We start from the raw sequence: 26204 nt of genomic DNA, 5'->3' as shown, positions 1-26204 counted from the left end.
TCCACTGCAAGAAACAATTGGATCAAGAACTTCTTTGCAGGGTTTGTATGTTTTAATGCCATCGAGTCCTGGATAGGCTGAGACCCATGTGAATCCCCATATACATAAACATGAAAATGCTTATAAGATTCTTGGATTTCTTCTTCTTTTTTTCCAGTGTTTATAGCAGCTTTGTTCTTAATTGATTCTTGTCTTTCTTCTGAACCACATTCCTGTTTTGTGACTTTTCACCTTTTGTGAACAGTTAGCTCTTACTTGATGAGATATTTTTATAACAGTACGTGTGCTTTCTGAAACCATTTTACAAATAGCTTTTCTTTGTGTGTGTGTGTATTACATAGAATATATATATTATAATTATATAAATTACATATATTCTATGTAGAGAACTTATCAACTTATTATTGATATATTATATATTCTTGATATATTATTATGTTATTGATATTGATATTATTGATATTATTAATATTGATATTGATATATAATATATAATTATTGATATATAATATCAATATTGATATATAATACACAATTATTATATACAATAATTACATTTATTTAAATATATTATATATATTCTGAATATAGAATATATTATGTAGATGATATATTATAATATATGTATATATGTATAATATATATGTATATTGTGTATATATGTATAATATATATGTGTGTATATATGTATAATATATAATATATAAATATGTATAATATATAATATATAATTATAGTTATATATTAGATAATTATATATGATATATAATTATATACTATATAATATGTTATATATTATATATTAGATAATTATGATTATGATTATATATTAGATAATTATAATTATCTAATGTATAACATATACTTATTATATATTATCTATCAATTAATATATCAATATATAATCAACATATATTTATATATTATATATACTTATTATATAATATATATAATTATAATATATATTATATATTTTCCATGTAGAGAACTTATTCTTGATATAGAATTGGGCCACCACTAAATTAAACTTTTAAATTCATTCCAAACTTTTTCACTATAAGGTTCATCACTTTCCTTTTAAATTTTAGTTATTTTAAAATTCCTTAACAATGCATGAGTTTATTCTTGTTGAATATTCAAACAGTACATAGAAGGCTGAAGTTTCCCTGGATTAACCACGCCAAGTCCAATCTTCTATGTAGAGGTGGCCACTTTTTAAAACCTTAGAGTGCATCTCTTTAGCCCCTGTCCAGGGCATTATTGGAAGGGCACTCTGGAGCCATCTGCTTGGGTTTGAATTCCTGTCCTGTCACTTACCAGCTGAGTGATTTGGGCAAGTTAGTGAACTGTATGCCTCAGTTTCTTTCCCTTCAAAAATGGGGACAGTAATAGAACCTATTTCATAGGGGTTTTGTAGAATTAAAAAAGTTAATTTGTGTAAAGCATTTGTAACAGTATCTGGCATATGGTAATTGCTCAAAGTATTACATATACGTATACCTACTCTGGAAAATTTTAATGCTTTATGTACTTGGTACCATACCGATATATATTTCTATTAATTCTTTTTTTAAAAGTCCATATTAGCACAAGTAAATATAACTCCACTCTTTTTTAAACTGTTGCATAGTGTTTCATGGTATGTACATAATTTATTTAGTCATCCCCTCTTGGTGGGTATTCATATCTCAGTTTGCTGCTGTTGGCTAACAAAGCTGCAGTGAATGCCTTTATACACGCTTCCTTTTGCATGTGGATGTTACCATGTTTCTTTAGGGCAAATGTTAAGACGTGGAATTACCAGGCTAAAGGGTATACCTGGTGGTGGTGATGATGTGTGTGTGTGTTTGCTGTTTTGGACATTGTTAATATTCTTGATTTATTTTTGCCTTTTGTAATCATCCACACAGTACCTTCTCTGGGGTTGTTCATTCCTTCTCATACTTCTGTTCTGTTGAGATTGTCTTTAGTCTGAGAACTTCCTTTAGATGTAATCCAGAAATGCTGATGATGAATTTGTTTTTTTGTTTTGTTCTGCAGGTTTGGCTTACTTGAGAGCATTTTTTTTTTGCCTTCATTTTTCTTAATTAAATTTTTAATTTTGGGATCTCCAGAGATTCACATCAGTTGTAAGAAGTAAGGCACAGGACTCCCGTGTACCCTTGACCAGATAGTAAAGTTCTGTAAGAACGGTAGTACTGAAAGCCTGAGAGTCTCACCAGGCTCTATGTACTTTGGCTGGACCGGTCCCTTGACCTCTCCCCAGCAGGGGCTGACTTCTAAAATCTCTGCACAGCACTTCACCTCTCAGTGGCTCTTCTCTGTGAGGTCTTTTAAGGTCTAACCCTCAGGAGTTGGCCGAAAGCTTGAGGTGAATTCTATGCAGATTTTGGGATCCAGTTCCCTCTTCTCTGAAACTCTGCCCCCTAGACTTCAGTCACTGGCAACCATTAATCCTATCCTCTTTTCCCTCTTCTATCCAGAGAACTTGAAAAAAATGAAGTCAGAGAAGTAACAGTAGGCTGGATTGTTGTTGGTCCTTGTGAGCTATTTAAGCCACTGTTGCCTGAAGAATCCCAGGGACGGGGGAGCCTGGTGGGCTGCCGTCTATGGGGTTGCACAGAGTTGGACACGACTGAAGCGACTTAGCAGCAGCAGCAGCAGGCCACTATAATCATTGATATCACAGGTAAGCAACATATAAATGGGTATTCATTTTGGGTATGGGTACTCATCTTTTGAGATAATTATATTGATTTTTCCTCTAATATAGTAATGCAGTGATTAACAGGAGTAGGTATTTAAGCTTGAGCCGTCACTCCAGTGTTCTTGCCTGGAGAATCCCAGGGACAGGGGAGCCTGGTGGGCTGCTGTCTCTGGGGCCACACAGAGTCGGACACGACTGAAGTGACTTAGCAGTAGCAGCAGCAGCATCCTTAAATTTATAGGATAAAATTATCTTGATTATGATTCATCATTATTTTTAATATGCTGCTATTAAATTGCTAGGGAAGCCCACGTGGTGCAGTGGTAAAGAAACTGCCTGACAATACAGGAGATGCAAGAGACAGGGGTTTGATCCCTGGGTTGGGAAGATCCTCTGAGTAAGAAATGGAAGCCCACTCTAGTATTCCTGCCTTGAAAATCCCATGGACAGAAGAGCCTGCCAGTCCAGCCTGTAGTCCATGAGGTTGCAAAGGAGTCAGACTCAACTGAGTGACTGAGCACAATAAATTGCTAATATTTTATTTGGGACTTTTGTATGTTTCTTCACAGGTGATACTGGCTTAGGTATTTATTTTCTTGTGTTGTACCTGTCCATTTTTAATATCAGAGTTATGCTGACTTCATAAAATGAATATAGTAACTTTCCATCTTTTCTCATGCTATTTGGTATAAACTCGTTATTTTCTGTTCTTTGTATATTTGGTAGAATCTTTAAAAAGACTATTTGTCCACTGATGCCTGTATTTATGGACTATTATAATTCATACTTTCTTATGAAATCATTGTTTTTTAATCTAGGTTTCAAACTTACTGCCATAGTATTATTACACAGTATTCTCTTAAGATGAAAAAATGATAGCTGTAGTTGAATACTTATTTCCATTCATTTGGAGCTTTCTTTATCAGATCAGCCAGTTTGTTTATTTTTCAAAGACCTAGCTTTTAGTTTCATTGATCAATGCTTTTTTAAAAGAAAATATTATCTTTAATTTCTTGGTTATTCTTCATTGAATTTTTTCTGGTTTGTCTGGCTTATTTTCACTTTTCTAGATTTTTCATTAGTTCAATTTTCAACAATTTTATTTTCTATCAAATGTATCAAGGCCATAAATTTTCTTAAGATTCATTTAGGGTATATGCTCTTATTTTTGATATGTTGTATTCCTTTTGTTGTTCATTTCTAAATAGTATGTTATTTGCACATCTGTGAGTGCTGCATGCTAAGTCACTTCAGTCGTGTCCAACTCTGTGTGACCCTGTGGAGTAGACCGCCAGGCTCCTCTCTCCAAGGGATTCTCCAGGCAACAATACTGGTGTGGGTTGCCGTGTCCTCCTCCAGGGGATCTTCCCAACGTAGGGATTGAACCTGAGACTTTTTTGTCTCCTGCCCTGGCAGGTGGGTTCTTTACCACTAGCGCCACCTACTTCTTTTTTAATCTAATTTTTTTTTTTTTTTCAGAATTGTGTTCACACTTCCGGCTGGTGATTTTTGGAGTGGAGCTGTGTTACAGTGTGTTATGCTGTGATGTGTCCCTAGTTCTGTTTTTAGGGCCAAGACACGAGTTCTCCCTGGTGCAGCGAGTACTGGCCGCTGGTGGGTCACAGCTGAGTCCTTCTCTAGTCGCTGCCTTCAGCTGATGGGGCTGCTGCCCCAAAGTCACACCCCTTCTTAGGTTCCCAAGGCAGCTTACATCCAGTGACTGGTTGATGATGGGTCCAAAGGCCTGAACTTCCTGCCTCAATCTGGTACAGCTCTGAGGGGCGGTCTCAGCTCTAGAATTCTCTGTAAGATTGACTGAGACCTCCCTTACAGCTGCAGTGCCGTCAGCTTCACCCTCCGCCCAGGCCTCCTGTGTGCATGTTTCACAGGTTTTGCTCCCAAGAGAGCTGCCCCTGCACAGAGATTCCCGTCTCAGACCCTGTTTCCTGGGGAATCTGATCTCTGATGGGGCTATCTTTTGGTGGTTATTTCTAATATCACATGTAGGAGAGTTTCTGTGCCTAGATCCACTAGGTTAAAGGGACTATGCATTGCCAGCCTTATCAGGTATTCTAACTAGATCTTGGAAGTGGCTGTGCACGTTTGCCCTCCCATCAGTAGCATCCTTCACATCCTTGGTAACACTTATATTACTATATTTTTATCATAACTTCCATCAGTTCAGTTCAGTCGCTCAGTCGTGTCCGACTCTTTGCGACCCCATGAATCGCAGCACGCCAGGCCTCCCTGTCCATCACCAACTCCCGGAGTTCACTCAGACTCATGTCCATCGAGTCTGTGATGCCATCCAGCCATCTCATCCTCTGTCATCCCCTTCTCCTCCTGCCTCCAGTCCCTCCCAGCATCAGAGTCTTTTCCAGTGAGTCAACTCTTCTCATGAGGTGGCCAAAGTACTGGAGTTTCAGCTTTAGCATCATTCCTTCCAAAGAAATCCCAGGGCTGATCTCCTTCAGAATGGACTGATTGTATCTCCTTGCAGTCCAAGGGACTCTCAAGAGTCTTCTCCAACACCACAGTTCAAAAGCATCAATTCTTTGGTGCTCAGCTTTCTTCACAGTCCAACTCTCACATCCATACATGATCACAGGAAAAACCACAGCCTTGACTAGGCGGACCTTTGTTGGCAAAGTAATGTCTCTGCTTTTGAATATACTATCTAGGTTGGTCATAACTTTTCTCCCAAGGAGTAAGCGTCTTTTAATTTCATGGCTGCAATCACCATCTGCAGTGATTTTGGAGCCCCCCAAAATAAAGTCTGACACTATTTCCACTGTTTCCCCATCTATTTCCCATGAAGTGATGGGACCAGATGCCATGATCTTCGTTTTCTGAATGTTGAGCTTTACGCCAACTTTTTCACTCTCCTCTTTCACCTTCATCAAGAGGCTTTTTAGTTCCTCTTCACTTTCTGCCATAAGGGTGGTGTCATCTGCATATCTGAGGTTATTGATAGGTCACTCTATCGTTCTCTCTCATAAATAGGTTGTAGGTAGCTTTAAAAACTCAGTGAGTCTCCAGCTTTTAATCGATGAATTCTAGATGTTCACTTCCATTATTAATGTCATTTTAATTAAAGGGATATAGTTGATTGACTTAGTTCAAAATATAGGACCAAGGGATCAGAAAATAGGTATACTAATCCCTATTTTGCCCAGGTTCAGCTCTATAACTTAGAGTCAGTCATATATTCCTCTTTGAATCTCATTTTTCCCATCTGTTAACTGTGGAAGTTGGACTGTAAGAATCTCCTAGCTCCCATCTACTCTGACAGCTCCCAGGATTCAATCCCTACCCCCTTCTTCCACCACCATCCTCACCCTCCACTGCCTACACTGAAGTCGTACCTAAGGACCATCTATTCTCTTAGAGGAGAAAGAAAGCTTTTGCTTTGATAGGGATTTGGGGGTCAGCCTTACTGTAGGACAATGTCCAGAAGTTGGAAGGGGGAAAACCAGGATGGATTTCTTCATTCTCTTTGCTATTTCACTCCCTAGCTCTCAACCTCCACTTGACCCAAATTCTAACTGTTTACTGGCCTAGAGACAGTATCCATTAATTCTTATGTAATCATTTCTGTTTAGTTCTTTGGGACATCTCACAAAATGAGAAACAAAGATCTGGTTCTTTGAAAGTTCTTAGGTGGATCAGTATTTATTGGAAAAAAAAATTTACTGATGCTATTTTGGCAACTCTGGGAGTAAAAATGAGAGTCTGACTCTCTGAATGAGAGTCTGACTCTCTCCTCGAACTACACAGTCTGGTGGTAAGACCTGGCACACCAGGAGCATGCTCCAGACAGACAGCTCCAGGTGTCCTCAAGAGTGAAGGCTTCCCGGCCCTGGGGTTGCCACAGGAGCCCTTACTGAGGAGATGGAGTTCACGGTGGCACCAGAAGGGTGGGAAGGAAAATGAGGAGACGAGCCAATATTATCTATTCTTCTTCTGGTTGCACATGTTTCCTGTTTTTTCCTGTGGTGAAATGAATAGACGCTAAAATCACAGCCAGCTTTTCATGATCTTCTAAGGCTTGGAGTCTGCTCCAGGTAAGGCCTAGCATCACCCTCATGTATCTTTATCATCAGCAATACTGTTTTTCTGGTTCAAAGTCTTAGCATCTTTTCTCCTGAGATTTTGGGGAAGAGGTAAGAATATAAGAGAGGACTGTTGAAAGGGCTGTGGTTTTCTCTGCAGGCAGGTCATTGGTTTCATATGAAAAGATGCCCAGTCTGCCGTGAAAATAAATAACCACATGTCCTGTCTACAGACTGGGAGAAATCATTCCACAAATGTAATAGAAAGCAGGCCCAAGAGCCTTAAGGAAATGAGTCAGAATCTATCTTTTTCTATTTTCTTTTTAACCCATCTCTTTTAGACTTTTGCTTTTACTTTTGTCTGTGTGTGAAATTCCATATTGGCAGCAGAATTGATTGCCTCCGGGCAGATGTCTGTGTGTCTAGAGCCTACTGATAAAGGGGCAGGAGAAGGAAGTGGAGATACTGGGAACTGATGAAGGAACATATGGGAGGAATCAATACAGATTATACCAACTGAATTGGAATTCCAGTGACCAAACAATGTTTAAACAAAATGGCTGGTCACTTTTCATCTCTGATGGAAATGTCATCCAACAGTTCCCCTTCTGGGAATAACGCCACAAACAATTATAGAAAATTGACTTTATACCTGAATTCCCAAATGAGAGGGAAAAGTTCCAGGCACCTGATTTCTCAGATGAACACAAAAATACTCATATGAAATGATCTGGAACAATGTATTGGTAAATTGTGTTCTTTGAAGCAACACAGCAACATGTGCACACGTAGATGGAACTCAAGTGGAGCGACCGATCTGGATGGGGTTCATCAGGAAGGCTTGCTGTGCATTTGACACTTTTTCAGGACTGTGAAGTCACAGGTTGAGGTTGAAGACGGGTTAAATTCTGGGTGGTGAGGTCGGCCGCCTTCTGTGGCGGCTTCAGACCACAGAGATCTCAGCTGGTCTTCTTCCCATCTCCATCTCCCTGTACCCCCTGCTCCCACAGCCTATAGGTTGCAGGAGGGGAGAACGTATTCCAGGTTATTCTTCTCTGGAGCCCAGCTCCAGGTGAGTTGGTGAACAAAGCCCCTTGGTGCCCTCTTTAGCATTCGGTTCTCTAAAGGTTTCTGTTTCATGCCCTGCATTAACGTATCAGTGCCACTGAAATGCATACGTATTCACTAAATTGCTTTCAGTTGGAAGAGCTAACGTGCCCTTGTAATGCCATTAAATGTGAACAATTATGAAGAAAGAGAACCTTCCATTTGGTCTCTCTTTCAAGACCTCAAACTAGATTACCTTGTTCTCTTAATAGGTGAAAGTCCTTTTACCCAACGAAGTAGATATAGACAAATTGCTTCTGTTTCAGGCTATTTCGAAAGCCTTTCCTGTCTGTTGCCTTTCCCATTCATTTGTACTGGAGGTGGAATGTTAATTCTTGATCACAGGCATTAAACGAAGGGAGCTATATCATTGGTAATAGAAAGTGGCAGATAGTCCAAAAGACATTTTTTATTTGGCTTTGGAATATACGTATGCACTTACCTTTGAATATGGCGATGTAATTTATTTCAAACCAAATTAGGAAGCCAAACTGGGAAGGCTTCATGCCCCTGGAACTAAGAGGCTATGTCCAACTTCTAGTCTTGCCAACCTCAATTAATTTCACCTTGCGACTCACTTCAAGCTGTGGAAAAGCATGAAGGATTTTCAGACTCATTGTCATTTCATTCTCGGCCAAACCCATGCTGAAGCAGGAAGGAGTTAAATAGGCCAGTTTCTTTTCTTTATTACTGGAGTATAGTTGTTTTATAATGTTGTATTTCTGCCATATAGCAAAGGGAGTCAGCTGCATGTTTCTATATATCCCCTCTTTTTTGGACTTCCTTCCCATTGAGCACTGAGTTGAGTTCTCTGTGCGATACAGCAGATTCTCATTGGGCCCGTTTCAATAGGTTTCCTGAACAGAGATACTTGAGAATTTAACGGAACTACATTTAATACAGATTTAAGAATTAATCAGTAAAGAGCCTGTGTGTCTGAAGTTCCAACAGAGCAACTTGCCAAATACAGAAGAAGTTAATTTAGATCAATACATTGATTTCATGATGCACCAAACACTCCGATTGTTATAATGGATGCTCAGTTGTGTCTGACTCTTTGAGGTCCTGTGGACTATAGCCTACCAGGCTCCTCGGTCCGTGGAATTTTCCAGGCACGAATACTGGAGTGTGTTGTCGCTTCCTACTCCAGGGGATCTTCCTGACCCAGGAATCGAACCCAAGTCTCCTCCGCCTCCTGCACTGGCAGGCTGATTCTTTACCACTAGCGCCACCCGGGAAGCCCCATTATAGTGGATATATGGTTAAAAGACAAACAAGCAGGCATCTTATTATGACTAGAAAGCCTTAACTGATGTAGCTTGTGCCTGTCTTTTCAACCTCATCTATCCTTCCTGCCCTTTGCTGAGTATGTGGCAGCCCTGACAGTCCTTTCTTGTTTTATGGGACATGCCAGGTGTTTCTTGACTCGGGACCTCTGTACATTAGTTCCTGCTGTCTCTGTCTGGGCTTCTCCCATCTTTCCTCATTTGGTGATTCTTTTTTTTTTTTTTAATTTAGGCTTCAGCTCAAGCAGCCCCATCTCAGAGACACCTCCTCCAGCCTGCAGTTCTCAAATATCATCCCTTTTGTGGTTTTCTGTCTTAGCAGCCCCTCTCTTTTGTGTCGGTTCATTTTTCCACGGTGCCATCCTTTGCTGGAATGTGAGCATCTGGTAGGCAGGGACTTTTCTGCTCAGTGTTGCATCTTCAGCTCCTAGTGCAGAGCCTGGTTTTCAGAGATACACCAGCCACGTTTCCAAGTCAATCAATCAAGCTGAATAAGCTCTGATGTGAAGGAGCTCACAGTCGAGTGTTGAGTGGTAGGACGTTTGAAAATAGTAATTACTGTCAGTTATTTCAAAAGTTACTGTCAGCTTAAAAATGAAAAAAATAGTATGACCGGTTTTAAGGATTTTTAAAAATTGTATTTTTTTTGTTACAGAAACTTTCAAATCTCGTTTCATTTATATTCCCACCCACCATTCTGTCCCCATTACTGGATTATTTTGAAGCTAAATCCAGACATCACATCAGGGCCAGGACTAGGGAGAAGCAAGTGAAATGCCTGAGGTGAGGCATTGGCAGGCACCTCGCTCACCTTACGTGCTGACCGTGTCTTTGTATCACCTGAGGACCTGACCTCAGCACAGGTCCTGTATCTTACCATTTCACTAGTAAATATTTCAGCATGTATGTGTCTATATAAGACAAAAACTCTTTTGTTTAAAAACCCACATAACTACCTTACCATTATTACGCTTGAAAATAACAGTTCCTTAGCATCAGCAAATGTCCAGTCTACATTCAGATTTCCCTGGTTACGTGATAATATTTTTTTTGGTTGGTTTGTTTGAAGGACGATCCAAAGTCCACATATTGTACTTGGTTGATAAGGCTTGATAAGTGTCTCTTTCAGTTCGTTGGTTTCCTCGTTCTTCTCTTTGTTGCTATTTTTGTTTGGGGTTTGCTTTGTGACTTATGGTTTAAAAGAAAAACAAGTGACTTGTCCTTGTAAAGTTTCTATGTTCTTAATTTCGTTAGATGCATTTGTGTGCTATTGCTGAACGTGTTCTTCTGCCTCTAGTATGTCCTGTAAACTGATAGCTAGTCTAGAGGTGGGATCAGTGTCTTAGTTCAGCACGCTGTAGCAAAGTAGAGCACTAGGTGTCTTATAAACAATGGAAACTGGTCTCCCACAGTTCTGGAGGTTGGAAGGCTGAGATCAGGGTGCCAGCATGGTTGGGTTCTGGTGACGTTACAAAGTGTTGACTTCTTGCTTTAATCCTCATTTGGCAGAAAGAGGTGCTGGCTCTCTGGCTGCTTCTTATAAGGGCACTGATCCCATCCATGAGAACTCCACTTTCAAGACTTGATTCTCTCTCCAAAATGCCACCTCCAAACATCACATTGGGGATCAGGGTTTCAACACATGAATTTTGAGGGGAATACAAACATTCAGACAGTTGCCACCCAGATTTGATGGATTTGCAAAGATGTTCAAAGATGTTCTGTATGTCCACCCAAAGGCACATAATGTCTGGTCCTCTTCAATGGCAGCAACCACTGAAGATCATTGTTTAGCTTCATTAGAGTCACCATTGAAGATCATTACCTAGTTTTATTACTTATTGAAGTCACAAAATAGCGATATGGAAAATTCACTATTCCTCCTTTTTTGTCAGCTGGAATGCTTCTATATAGAGAAACTTCTCATCAATTATTTGTTTACTTTGGGATTCAGATAAGCCAGATAAATGCCTGTTTTGTTTCCTTTATGTGCCAGCGTCCAAGAGATGAGCTGATTTTTTTTTTATTCCCCAAAGATGACCAGTGATACTTGTTGCTATGGTTTTGTGTCATTGGGACATTATGGGTTTATAATGTATTTGTTCCAACCTTTTTCAATTGGAGCCCCTTTAAGTTGGCACCTGAGTCCTTTTGACAAGGCCTGGTAGTGTTGCTGGTTGCCTGGTATGACTCAGTGTTCCAGGCTTATCGTGTTTATTTCACACCGCAGAATCAGCCAGTCCACCAAGAAGCCTGTGTTTCTTTTAGTGGAAAATTATATTAAGGGGCCACAATCTGAATGTATAAAACATTTAAATCCAGAATCCCAAATGTCTACTTCTATTATTAATATATGTATTTGTTAATGGAATATAATTAACTATCTTTGATAGCTCAAGGCATGAAGCTAGGAGGAGGGAAGCCAGCTAAGTTTGAGGCCATTGGCTCCTTCACTCTTCAATGGAAGGAGGAGTGAAGAGGAGGAAGACATCTCTTCATTTTCTTCCTCCTCTTCCTCCCATCCTCCCTGCTCTGTCTTCCTCTTACTGCAGCTCTCCAAGCATCATGAGAAGCCAAACGTTTCGTTTTTCTAAATGGAAAATCACCGTTGGTCTGTCAGATCTAGCTGGGGGTTGAAATGGAGTTGGATGTGGAGTATTGATTAAAGGACCACCAAAAGAAAGACTACATTTTTCCTTTTTAGAAACAAAACATTCTTCCCTATATTTCTCTCTCTCCATTTTTTGGGAGATTATGGATAGTATTCTCTTGTGATTGATACCAAAGAGGGAATGCAAAAGTCTAGTTTCACGTATGAGATAGCAGAGACTTGTGGAGCTGATGAGCTATAGCCCTGGGTGTTCTCCAGACCCCAGGGAACAGGAGATGGAAGCCATAGTAGAGTTCTCCATTTAGACCTGGAGCTGGAGCTGGGGTTTCCAGTGGATCCAGAATAACCTGGGGCTCTAACAGCCCTCTGCTCTTTGAGTGTGTCTGCATCGGAGCAGCTGTACAACCCGCTGGCATGTCATCACCCCTCGGGTCAGGAGCGGTGTTTGAAACTGGATGGAAAATAGTTACCTCTTTGCGCTTCCTGGAATCGCTTTTGTTGTTATTGTTTCAGGGGAAGACCATAACAGCATTTCTGAATGTTGGGTGGTTGTTTCCTTTGCTGTTACCTGATATTTCTTAGTTGATACATTTTTTTTTCCCCAGCCTGCTTTTCCACCAAACTTATTGTTCAGGGGGAGACACAATTGAAATCAATTGCTAATTAAATTTGTGTCTAAATTAATAAATCACAACTATTCAGGTCATTTCTGTCTGAATAATTCCTATTATGGTGAACATAATTGTTAGATTCAGCATTTAATGAACCATATTGTTAGGTAAAATTTTTATGACAATTGGGACTAATAGAATATATTAACCTTTATTCTTCTCAGCTTGATACTACATTGGACCATGTTAATATGAAAGCACCTGGAAGGGTTTCATCATTAAGTAGCCATTGTGACTCTGTTGGCCTCCTGATGGAGCCTGAGAGGCTTTGGGAAATTAGTGATGTTTGATGTTTGCCAGTGGGTATCCTTATCCACAGTCAGTTTTGGGGGGCTTTGGTTTTGTGTGTGCATGTCTTTATGAGATGGAAACTGTACCAAGTTCAAGAGCTGGAATGCCCCATCAAATGTCAACAACCTGTTTGGAATACCCATCTATAAGGTACTCTGGATTTTGATCCCCAGGGGAGGTATGTAGTGGCTTGACTATGGAAGAAATACATATGTGCTCCTAGAGGAGCACACAGTCTAATGGAAAAAATGAAAGAGCTTTATAAGAATGTATAAAGGACACCCATTCCAAAGAAATTCTAAGTATTTTTAACTAGAAGTAGTTTTACAGAGCAAATCAAGATCTGACTCTAAAGTTCTGTGATCTCTTTCTCAGAGAATATGTCAGAATTTATATGTCCTCTTGAAGGCTAGCTTTTTCAAAATATCAGCATGGCAATCTGGACACCTTTCCTAATGAACTTGTCTTTGGGAGATACCTTCAGAGTTTTAAATGCCTGGGATGGAACAGCTCTGCTTTTGTAACCAGGAAGGTTCTATGACTCTAGTGCACAGAACCAAGAAATTATGGGCAATGGTACAATGAAAAGTGAAGGCCAGCCTCCCTTGCCTACCTGTGACACTAATCAGCCTGGCAGTGGCAACAACCAGTGGCCACCAGTCTCTCATTGATTACAAACACACTGATGAGCACTTTGTGCAGAATCTTATATCACTGAATACTGGCCAGGGGCCTTTCAGTTTTGCATTAACCAAAAAACGGATCCCAATAAACTGTAGAAGGCACAGACACTTGCCCTCACCTTAGTCCCTGACTTCCCTTTCTTGCCTGGGCTTCCCTCATAGCTCAGTTGGTAAAGAATCCATCTGTAACGCAGGAGACCCTGGTTTGATTTGTGGGTTGGGAAGATCTTCTGGAGAAGGGATAGGCTACCCACTCCAGTATTCTTGGGCTTCCCTGGTGGCTCAGCTGGTAAAGAATCTGCCTGCAGTGTGGGAGACCTGGGTTCAATCCCTGGGTTGGGAAGATCCCCTGGAGAAGGGAAAGGCTACCCACTCCAGTATTCTGGCCTGGAGAATTCCATGGACTGTATAGTCCGTGGGGTCGCAAAGAGTCGGACATGACTGAACAAAGTGAAAGTCAACTTTCACTTTGACTTTGCACTTTCCCTTTCTTGCCTAGGAGAGGGGTGGGATGGAGTGGAAGGGTGCACTTAAGACCTTCTCTGTGGAGCAGTGATGGTCTATTGAAGTCACCACATGCCTGCATACAATTCTGCTTCTTTGTTGCCTGTTTTGTTAAAAGCAGTAAACCTCTTGTAAAGGGGCATGCAGTTAGGATCGTTAGTTGCTCTAAGCAAATTCTGAAGAGGAAAACTCAATCCCCGCAACCCATAGCAGAAGAAGTAGGATAAATTCCCAGCCCTAACAGATGCATCTTCCCACCTCCAAATCCAATAGTCTGGGGATATGTGCCCACATCAAGATGTGAACTGAGACATAAAAAACAGAGGGCTTTTAAAAAGTCATTGTTATTGGAGTATAGCTGCTTTACACTGTTGTGTTAGTTTCTGCGGTACAACAAAGTGAATTGGCTATATGTACACACATATCCCCTCTTTCACAGGGCATTGAGTAGAGTTCCCTGTGCTATACAGGACGTTCTCATTAGTTATCCATTTTATGAAAATAACTGTTAATTGCTCAGTTGTGTCTGACTCTTCGAGACCCCATGGACTGTAGCCTGCCAGGCTCCTCTGTCCATGGGATTCTTCAGGCAAGAATACTGGAGGGGTAGCCATTCCCTATACATAGTAGTATAAATTTATCAATCCCAATCTCCCAGTTCATCTCATCCCCCTGATACCCACTTGGTGACCATATGAAAAAACAAAGGGCTTTTAATCATCTGTCCTCTTGGGCTGTTTTAGTCTATGGCCTAAAAAGAATGAAATCTAAAAGTGACCAGGAATCATTTGGGAAATTTTCATAGATAATGTGGGAGAGTTCTGAAGAATTAGACAGGGTTTAATGGTGAGGCGTGGGAAGGGCGTCTCAGAAGGGAGGCATAGAACTGGATCTGAGTGGGGAAGGAGGGGATAACTAACCCCAGGTGTATTCTGAGGGTCCTAGGCAGCTGCCATTCAGTCCCCTCTAAGAATCCAGTGCCTTCCCCTCCTTCAGACAGAGTGAGAAGAGACCCAGGCTGCTTCTCCAAGGTTGGTCTTGGAGGTCCTCCTGGCTGTTTCTAACCCTTTCTCTCCATCCCTTAAGTCTCTTTCTGGGCAGTCCATCGCAGCCTCAGACTAACTTTAGCCCAACTGTTACTGGGCTCAGGATGGATACAGCAGCTACTCCTCCCTGCCTGCCTGTGGGTGCCGGGGGAATTTTGGCCAGCTGTTTAGTCGCTCAGTCGTGTCTGACTCTTTGTGAGCCCATGGACTGCAGCCCGCCAGGCTCCTCTGTCCATGGGATTTCCTAGGCAAGAATACTGGAGTGGGTTGCTATTCCCTTTTCCAAGGGCTCTTCCTGACCCAGGGATCGAACCCGCATCTCCTGCAAGTCTCCCGCATTGCAGGAGGATTCTTTACTGCTGAGCCACCAGGGAAGCCCCTCTTCAGCCAGTGTTCGGCTCTCAGTCATGTCTGACTCCTTGCGACCCCATGAACTGCCCGCCAGGCTCCTTTGTCTATGGGGTTTCCCAGGCAAGAGTACTGGAGTGGATTGCTGTTTCCTTCTCCAGGGGATCTTCCCAACCCAGGGATCGAACCCAGGTCTCCCACATTGTGGGCAGATTCTTTACCTCTGAGCCACCAGGGAAGTCCTCGTCAGCCAGGGTCCGTCCCAAACAGAGCTGATCTTGGAGAGGGCCAGCAGAAGGGGCCTGGAGCTCACAGTGGACAGGTTCCTCTAATCCCTTCCCGAAGCCTGTTTGCGAGCATGGGCGCAGGGATATTTCTGTGGTTGATGATGGTTGAGGGAGACGGAGCAGAAAAGAAATCCATTCCTGAAAAACAACGTGTGCAGGTGTGAAGGTGATTTTCTCTCAGCTGCTGTTTCAAAGCCACGTGAAATGGCTTCTGGAAGGTAGGTAGTAAAATGAGGTATAATTTATCAAGCAGGCTGAAGGGGACCTTTGCTGGACATGGTAGGTATTTCTGTTTGGGTGCGGAAATATTTAGTTTTGAAACTATTAAACAACATCATCATCATCTTGGTGATTTTATCCTTTTGGTAATCTGAGCGGAGCGCATATTGTATTTGTGTCTGCAAATTACTTTGGAAAATGCACATTATTTACTTGTTCTGAAGAGACTCTTAGGCTCTGTTGTCTACATAGGAAATTTGGATCCAATAAAATGGGACTATTATGAACTCCCAGGCAAATAATAGCAGAGGCTGATACCTTAAAAATTCAAAATAAGGAGGTCATTTTGGTTAGGTATCAGGACAAAATTCAGCGTAAACCTCTACAACTCATTTCTTTCCTTCCTTCCTTCTTTCTCTTTGAACACAGACTGAGCAGCCCTCTGGTTACATGAGGAAGTTTCTTCCTGCGCTCTGAGAAACAGCTGAGGCTTCTAAGTCCGATTGTCAAAAATGCCTCCTGTAACGGGCCCTCCAGACTCTGTAAGGAGGAGCACTTCTCTTCTGAGCATTGCTTCTGGACGGAGCTGTGCTGGTGGAGGAAGCAATTCAGAGGGGACATGTCTGACTGGCCATGTTCCTGGATGGGTCCCTCGGGGGAGCCCAGGTCCACGTGTCTTGGGTGAACTTATTAACCTGTGCACCGTAGGGGCCTGTGGGGCAGGCAAATGATGCCTTTGAGCTGGAGGGATTTCTGCTGTGGGTCCCCTTTTTACCACTCCCAAACTTTGGTGTAATTTTTCAAACATAGACACCGATTTCCCTTGAAGATCTAGAATTTTGTTTCTTCTTTGCTCATCTCTGCTCCCAAAGGCATACGAACTGGGAGGGGCTTCGGGACCCCCTGGGCATATAACCTTTTCGTCTTTCTTTGAAGTCCTAGGGCAGTAAAACTCCGACGGCTTGGCCAAGTGCTCTATCCTGCTGTCTTCCTGTCTGCACCTCAGTTTTGTCACCTATAAAATAAGCAGAGGCAGCCTTTCTTTTCCCAAGCTCCCTCATGCAAAATGTTAGTGGCTGGAGTATGTCTTGGTTGGGCTGCTTTGCTGGAATCAGGTAAGGAGCCCATAGGTTCCACCTGCCTCTCCCTCGCTCCCTTGATTGTCCCTGAGCCCACGAGGACATGGTCCAGGGGTCCACGGTCACTGTCTGAGTCCCCAGGACAGGGTGATGGCTATGTGTTTCCAGCTCCAGGGTTGGCGGGTCAAGGTATTTCATGGGTGAATGGCCATCTCTGGCCTTCAGGATTGGCTCTGATGTATGTGACTGAAAAAAGAGAGTGAGGCCATTGGCTTTTGCCCTCCTATATATTGGCTCTTTTTGGATGGAACTTAGGGATCTTATAAGTCAGTCTGTCAGATCTGCATGCTTGGGGGTGTCTTCTCTCACATGGTTTATTCCCTAGGATTTTGAGGGTGGGGTCCCAGGGTGACACTTGAGTCATTTCCCTGTGGGTGGTGAAGGATTTTCACTGTCTGTTTTGAGGGAGCATCAGGAGCTAAGGGGGGCTTCCCCGGTGGCTCAGTGGTAATGAATCTGCCTGCAGTGCAAGAGATGTGGGTCAGGGAGATCCCCTGGAGAAGGGAATGGCAACCCACTCCAGGATTCTTGCCTGGAGAATTCCACGGACAGAGAGCTTGGCAGGCTACAGTCTGTGCAGCAAAAGAGTTAGACACGACTTAGCGACTAAACAACAACAGCAAAAAAACAAGCAACAAGAGTAAGGAGCAGATCCCACTTTCTGGAAACTTGTGCAGTTGTAAATCTCAGGCTCCTTTTGGGAGGACTGGAGAGATCAGTGCTCCCCTTGAGGTTCTTGGTGTAGCCTCTGCTTCTACGGCTTCTCAGAGCTTCCCCGTTGGTCACATAACCCACTGGCTGCTCCCTTCTGGTGCCCTCGGTTCTTTGAATGGTAATGGATGAAAGAGCAAACACACAGGGAATCTTTGCCATCTTAATATTTGTTAAACTTTTTGATTCGCTGAGGAGTTAAAGTCACATCTGGTGACAAAACTGCACATTAGATTTGCTTCATGAAACACTCTGAGCAAACGGTTTAACTCATTTATTTTTACCATCTTTAAACCAATGTAGCTGAAGAATTGCATCTCCTCTTTATAAATCTTCCCATTTATTCTGACTCAGGTTTATGGGAGAGTGCAGACCTAGTCTGTTCTGGCGTTTTAGATGTGGCCCTGGAAACCTGACATGTGGTGCTCATAATGGTAGCAAACCAGCTCACATAGGTGAAATTAGCCAGAGAAAAGCTTTGTCTAGGAAGCCTGAGGCACGCCTTGCTGATAGAACGTCACTGTCTCTTTTGAGATTCACTAGTTCCTTAACTTCTTCTCTGTCTATCTGTGCCCCTTGTATTCTTTTTTTTTTTTTTTTTCATTTACCTCTTTTACTGCAGAAGTCCACTAATTTGATGGGAAATTTATATCTTTATGAGCTTCCCTGGTGGCTCAGATGGTAAAGAATCCACCTGCAATGCAGGAGACCTGGGTTCAATCCCTGGGTTGGGAAGATCCCGTGGAGAAAGGGGATGTCAACCCATTCCGGTATTCGTGCCTGGAGAAACCCATGGACAGAGGAACCCGGCAGGCTGTAGTCCATAGAGTCACAAAGAGTCGGATACGACTGAGCAACTAACACCTTCATTTTCACATCTTGACATGATAAAGAATCAATGCAAATTGCTCTAAAAGAGGGGTTAGAGACTGTGATTTGTGGCTGATGTAAATTAGGTCAAGAAGAATCCAGCTTGTAGCTTTTCTCCATTCAGTTCAGCCTCTTCCTCCTCCTCCTCCTTGGAAAGGGAATTTCCAGAAAGGGACAGAGTTGCTCTAGGCATTTTTGGCAACCCTGTGGGAGTGGTTGAAACCTTGTTCCTTAAGATCTGAGGCTTGTGGTGAGTGACTTCTCAGTGCTAGATTGGCAAGGGGGCCCTTCCCTGACAGCCTGGCTCCTTCCAAAGTGAAGTAGTATAGGGCCAGGACACCAGGATTGTCATATTTTTATCTTCTCAATATTTCAAGTTTTATTTGTGGTCTAATATAAATCCAGTGAAAAAAATCATTCAAGTATATTTGAAAAGAATTTCAAATATGTTATTTAAAATATGTGATATGTTTTAGGGCTTCCCTTGTAACTCAGCTGGTAAAGAATCCACCTGCAGTGCAGGAGACCCTGGTTTGATTCCTGAGTCAGGAAGATTCTGCTAGAGAAGGGAAGGCTACCCATTCCAGTATTCTTGAGCATCCCTGGTGGCTCAGACAATAAAGAATCCGCCTGCAATGTGGGAGACATTAATTCAATCCCTGGGTTGAGAAGATCCCCTGGAGGAGGGCATGGCAAGCCACTCCAGTATTCTTGCCTGGAGAATCCCATGTACTGAGGAGCCTGATGGGCTATAGTCCACGGGGTCGCAAAGAGTTGATTGTGACTGAGTGACTGAGCACAGCACAATATGTTTTATATTTTTAAAAGTTCAAAGCACATTTATTAAATTGAGCTTACAATGAGTTCCTCATATCTTCCATATCATTATCTATTTTTTGTCTATTTTATCTATCGATTTTTTTGAAAGGCAAGGGGAAATCTCCACTATAATGGAGGAATTTGCTTCTTTGTGTTTAAAACAGATTTTACTTTATAAATTTCTGTTATAGTCTTGAAATGTGAATGTTTATGATGATTTTATCTTCTTTGTGAATTGCACCTTCTATCGATTTTAAATATTTATCTTTATTTTCTTTAGTCCATAATTTTTGATACATATTTCTTTTAAAATTAATTTTTATTGGAGTTCCTTTCCATGTATGCTAGTTTCTACTGTATAGCAAAATGAATCAGCCACACATCCACATCTGCGCCATCCCTTTTGGGTTTCCTTCCCCTTTAGGTCACTGCGGCGCATTGAGTAGAGTCCCTGTCTGTCCCCCCCAGTTGTCTGTTTTATACATAGCGTCAGTATACAGTGGAATATTAGGCAGCTGATATATATTTCTGATCACTTTTTCTTTGGAAATTTTTTGGAAATTAAAAATAAGCAAAAAATAAAATTACAAAAAGAATGTAGTAAAACCTACACATTTGCCACATTCAATGAACAAATGTTAAATTTTCCATGCACACTTGAAATTTTTAAAAAATATTAATAAGCTTTGGTTTTTAGAGAAATTTTAGGTTCATAGCAAAATTGAACAGAAAGTAAAGAGAGTTCCTAAATTATCCCTCCACCACCCCTACCCTAGCCTGCCCCTCATATAATGCACACCCTCCATCACCATCAGCATCCCATCAGAGTGGTGCAGCTGTTACAGTCCGTGCACTTACATTGACACATCATTATTACCCAAAGGGCACAGCTTACGGTAGGGCTCCCTTTTGGTGGTGTACATTCTGTGGGTTTGGGTGAATGTGTGACACATATCCCCCATCATCACACAGAGCTTCACACAGAGTCTAACTGCCCTGAAGATCCTCTGTGCTCTGTTCATTCCTCCCCCGCTCCCTCATCCCTGGGACCACTGACCTTTTTGCTGTCTGCATAGTTCTGCCTTTTACAGAATGTGTTATAGTTGAAATCAGATGGCATGTAGCCTTTTCAGATTTGCTCCTTTCACAGATTAACAGGTGAAAGTGACATAAGATTCCTTCATGTCATTTTATGGACTTTTTTTGTGAATAACATTCCATTTGGATACACCACAGTTTATCTATCCATTTATCTACTCTGACACATCTTGGTTCCAAGTTTTGGCAAGTATGAGTATGCTGCTATAAACATCCATGTGCAGTTTTTTCTGTGTGGACATAAGTTTTTAACTTCGTTTGGGTAAACACCAAGAATCTTGATTAGTGGATCATATGGTAAAAGGGTGTTTTGTCAGAAAGTGTCAGACTGTCTTTCAAAGTGACTGTACCATTTTTCATGCCCACCACCAGTGAATGAGAATTCCTGCTGCTCCACAGCCTCTGATCAGCGTTTGGTGTTGTCAGTGACTTGGATTTTGGCCATTCTAATAGTGTGTAGTGGCATCTCATGTTAATTTCAAAATCCCTGATGATGGATGATGTTGGGCATATTTTCTTTTGTTTGCTTGCCATCTGTATGTCTTCTTTGGCGAGGTGTCTGTTTCAGTCTCTTGACTTTCTTAATCTGGTTGTTTGTTTTCTTACTGTTGAGTTAAGTGTTCTTGGTATATTTTGGGTACCAGTTCTTTATTAGATATGTCTTTTGCAAATGTTTTCTCTTAGTCTGTGACAGATTTGTTTTGAAAGAAATAAACATCAGAGATGAAGTTTCAATCTCCTGTATCTCGCTCTCTAGTCCAGTTCCCATCTGTCCTTTCTCAAAGGGAACAACTACCATGTGTGTAATCAGTTTAGACTTACATGTTTACTACATGTTTTCATTGACAACAATGTTTATTCATTTAAAAATTACTTAAAAGATCTCATATTGTGCATTACATTTTAAGACCCTTCCACCTACTCAAGGTATGTATTTTTAAAGATATACCCATGTTAATACATGTAAGTATACTTACTTAAGAAATGTAGAGTATCCTATCACATGAATATATTACACATTTTGTATTTCTTTATGTTGAGAATTTAAATTATTTCCAATTTTTTATTCTTACGAACAAAACTTTAGTGTTTCATTGTCTTTGTGTGAGTTTCTCTAGTGCATGAAACTGGAAGTGGAATTTCGGAGTTATAAGATGTGCAAGATTTTTTCAGTGTTACTGGATATTGCTAAATTACTTTCAGTGTAATTGTGTCAGTATATATAAGGAATGTATGAGGCTTTAATATTTCCATATTCTTGCCAACAATTGGTATGGTCAGACTTTTACTTTTTTGTTAGTTTTAAGGATGGGAACTAGCATCTCACTGCTTTGTTGTTTGTCTTGTTCACTTTTTAAAAACGTCTTCCTAATTCCTGTTGAGGCTGAGTACTTTTCATAGTTACTGGCCATTTTTTCGTTTGTAACATGCCTCTTCACACCCTGCACCCATTTTCTATTGGACTGATTATTTCTTATTAATTTATAGAAGTTATTCATACATTAAAGTTCTGAAGTTTTATTGGCAGAGATGATGGTAAAAATATTAAACAATGGAATGTGAAATACCAGTACAGCATGAACATTTACCAATCAAAGTAGATGCCATGTCCAGTCAGAGCAAACTGAATTCTTAAACATTCTTTTATTTTTGTTCTAAAATCATAGAGATTTATTTCTTATAACTTGGTATTCAGTTAACCCGAATTTCTTATGAATATGATGGGAAGTAGGATCAATTTTTTTGTGTGTGTGTAAGAGAAGTCCATTGACCCAACCTCATCAGTGGAACTGTTCTTTATTATTCTTTCTCATCCACTATTTTCTTTTGTTTTTGAACATCTTTTTTTTGTATCGATATTGGTTCTCTTGACTCTATCATCATGAGTCCTGTAATTTCTCTTTTAAATCCCAACACTTTGTCGCTTGCTTTATGTTTTAGATGAGTTTCTCAAGGCAGTCTTTTATTTATTTCCTTATTTTTAGTATTTTGGCTGCACAGCTTGTGGGATCTTCGTTCCCCGACCAGGGGTCAGACCTGGGCCCTTGGCAGTGAAAGCGTGTAGTCCTAACACTGTTCCACCAGGGAATCCCCTCAAGGCAGTCTTTTAAATCACAAGTCAATTTTTTAAGCATTCATTCTGCTATTCACTTCCTCCATTGAGTTATTGTTTTTGTGATTTAAAAAAATTCCAATAACTTCTGTTCTCAGATTGTCCCTAATCTATTTTAAAAAGTAGAGTTCCTTGAGGCAAAATTTGCATACAATAAAATTTGCCACTTTTAATTATATAATTCAAGATGACAAATATGTACGGTTGTGTAATCATCACTGTAATTATCATATAGAATATCTATCATTCCAGAAAATTCCCTTTTGCCAATTTGTAGTTGATTCGCTTTTTAAAATCTTAACTCTTGGCGATCACTGACCTATTTTCCATCATTTTAATTTTGTTTTTTTCTAGAATTTCATATAAATGGAATTACTTATTCTGTACTCTCCAGTGTCTGACAGCTTTCACTTAGCATAATGCTTTTGAGATTTCATCCATGTTATTGCATGTATCAATAGTTTATTCCTTTTGTAGCTGAGCAGTATTCCATTTTGAGATATATAGCACAATTTGTTTATATATTCATCAGTTGATGGGCACTCCTTTCCCCAACCCAGATTTTGAACGTAATAAATAAAAATGGCATGGAAATTCACGTACAAGTCACTGTGTGTATTATGTTTTGTATTCGATTGGTCATACAGTAAATGTGCATTTAATTTTGTAACAAACTGCCAAAGTATTTTTCAAAGAGGTTATACATTTTATATTCCTATTAGCAATGAATGGGAGCTCCATTTCTTCTTGGGTGAGCTTTGGTAATTTGTGTCTTTCCAAAATTTTTTAAAATCTAGGTTGAAAGCTATTGGAAGGACATCAGACCCAATTAAGGGCAATTGTTGCTGCTGCTTCTGGCTCCTACCAGCACCTGTGCACAACTGTGTTCACAACAGATGTGCCTCCTGTATGAAGAATGACTCCTGGTGAGTGAGAGGCCTCTTTGGAGTTGTTAGAAGCGAACAAAGCACCACAGGGGAGCTGGGTGGGTTTGGGATCTTCTTTGCATTTTTCAGCTCCTTTTTCTATAGCTGCTTGCCTGGCAGAGTCTAAGATGTGGTGAGAATGTTGGCAGAGCCTCTAAAAAGCTGACATAGAAAAAAGGGTCTCTTCCAGGTGTAGATAGGATAGACCAGAGGCGATCTTTCCTCCCTGTTTTTAGGATCCTGTCTTCACCAGAATCCAAATTTTCAGATACGTAGCTGAGACCCCTTTCTTGTTTTCAGTGATACAATAAGATTTTCTTTTCCACTAACTGAATTGCTTCAGGGAAAGAATTAATAAAAGGAGAAAGACAGCCCATGATACAATTACATCATCATCTTCCTAGAATTCTGTCATATCACTTGTATTAGTTATCTATTGCTGCATAACAAATTACCCAAAACTTAGCAAATGAAAACAACAAACGTTTATTACCTCCAGTAGGTAAGGTATCTAGGTGCTGCTTAACCAGGTGAGCTCAGCATCTTTTGGGATGTGGCAGTCAAGGTGTTGGCTGGGGATGCAGATGTCTCAAGGCCTGAATAGGGAAGGAGCTGCTTGCAAGCTCACTCACTTGGTGGTTGGCAGGGCTCAGAAGATCTGCTTCCAAGTACATTGATGGGGTTTCTTGCAAGCCTCCGTTCTTTACCACGTGGACCTCTCCCCAAGGCTGCTTCACAATATGGCAGCCGTCTTTGCCTAGAGAAAGCAGGAGAGAGGGAGAACCCAAAATGAAAGCACTTTTTATAGCTTCATTTTGGAGGTGACATCCCATCACATGAAGCATATTCTGTTCACTAAAACAAGTCAATAAATCTAACCCATAAGCCTGCATTTAAAGATGAGGACTGCATGAGCCCACATTAAAATGATGAATGCAAATACCAAGAGGTGGGGTACAACTTCTTACTTATCTCTCCTCCAGTGTCTTGATTTGAGTTTTCCCAGGAGACCCCAAAGAAAGAATTCAGTTGTGAAGAGTTTATTGGGAGGGTAATCCCAGGAAAATCTGTGAACAACTGGGGATATGAGATGGGAAAGGAAAGGAAGCCCATAAAGGGAATGTTGTCAGTCTAGTTACTACTCTGGGCAGCTGGAGCACCATCCTGCTGGGAGATCTGGGAAACAATATAGAACATGTCAGTGTTATCCCAATCAAGGATGGAGGAGGCTGGGGTATTTATCTGCAAACTTTCCTTCCATCACTGGTTGAAGACTGCTTGGAGGGGAAATAATTCTCTTGTCTTGTATATGTTAAGAGTGCCACCCTGCCTCCCCCCAACATCAGTGCTGCTTTGTATGGAGATCAATGCTAAAAGAACACAGGAGGGACATCAACAACATCCACTGTGCCCAGCTAGGCTATAAGCTTCATGAAGGCAAGAACCATCTGCCTGTCCTTTTCTTTCCCTTGCATGGCTATTATCGGGCATATCATCTAGCAATGTGAATTACTCAGCAAAGGTTTGTTGAGAGAATAGGTGTCGTTGATAATGATGCCATAAAGGAACTCACAGAACAGTGAGGGAGAGCGACCTGCACACTGATAACTGCAGTAGGATGTGTGCTGTTCTGTAGACTTTCCCAGGGGGCTGTCAGAGTCTAGGCAGCAAATGCCAGCTCTTTGGAGATGAGGCTAAGGAAGTTTTCACGTAAGAGTGCAAGTCTGAACTGAGTCTTGAAGGAGAATGGATAGAATTTTGTTGATTGGAGAAAGTAGGAGGCAGTGTTGGGAGGATGAGTGGCACAGGCATTTGCTATTAAAAAAATTAGTGTATAGTTACTCTAGATCCTTTCTCCCTCTTGTCCTTATTCTATTCTAGAAGTTTCACTTAATCCAAACTTTCGGCATTCTCTCTGGCATGCCATCTTATCCAGGAAGTCATCTTCAGTTTCATGATCTGAATATGTGTTATTTCATTCTCTTGTCCCAACAAACACACAACACAATGCTTTAAAGTCCTCCTGGCAGAGATAATCTTTTCTTGATCTTTGAAAAGGCAGGTACAGTATATATAGATACATAACAAATATTTTCTTTATATATTTATTGTTTGTAGGAAATGTAACCCTAATCCATCATTTACTAAAACAGGACAGGATTTATTAAATTGGTTCTAGTTTATCAAATATGTACAGATCTTTACATAAATTAATCCCCTTGTTAAATATTTGTAAAATTTATTAAGACTTTGGAGGAACTTTAATAATACCTGAGCTGTCCAGCCTAAATTGGCTTAATATTTCTTTTTTTTTTTTAACCTAAGGGATTGATGCAACTTTGAGGTGCAGACTCAGGACTGTAGATATACAGCTGATAGAGGGCCTGTGGGCAGGTGTCAATAGCTGGGGCCCTGATAGGCAAAGAAAGGTGACATCTGGGTACTTTGGGGTGAACCTCTTTGTTCAATAGGTCTAAAAAGTTCTGATGGTGTTGCTTGGGGACAGTGGGACCTGCCACTCCATGATGATGTCTTGAGAGGCGGTGTCAGGGGCAGAACTGAAACATGTGAACGCCTTTGCTCCTGCTCATTAGTCAATAACTTATTGAGCCCCTGCCATGTGCCAGGCGTGGGCCCCATCTGGCTTGGAATACAAAATGACCAAGACGTGGGCCTAGCCCTCCACAGCAGGAAAGATAGATCTATACACGTATGT

The sequence above is a fragment of the Bos indicus x Bos taurus genome, chromosome 16 (assembly GCF_003369695.1).
Source record: "Bos indicus x Bos taurus breed Angus x Brahman F1 hybrid chromosome 16, Bos_hybrid_MaternalHap_v2.0, whole genome shotgun sequence".
Lineage (NCBI taxonomy): Eukaryota > Metazoa > Chordata > Mammalia > Artiodactyla > Bovidae > Bos > Bos indicus x Bos taurus.
Note: the sequence above shows the minus strand (reverse complement) of the source record.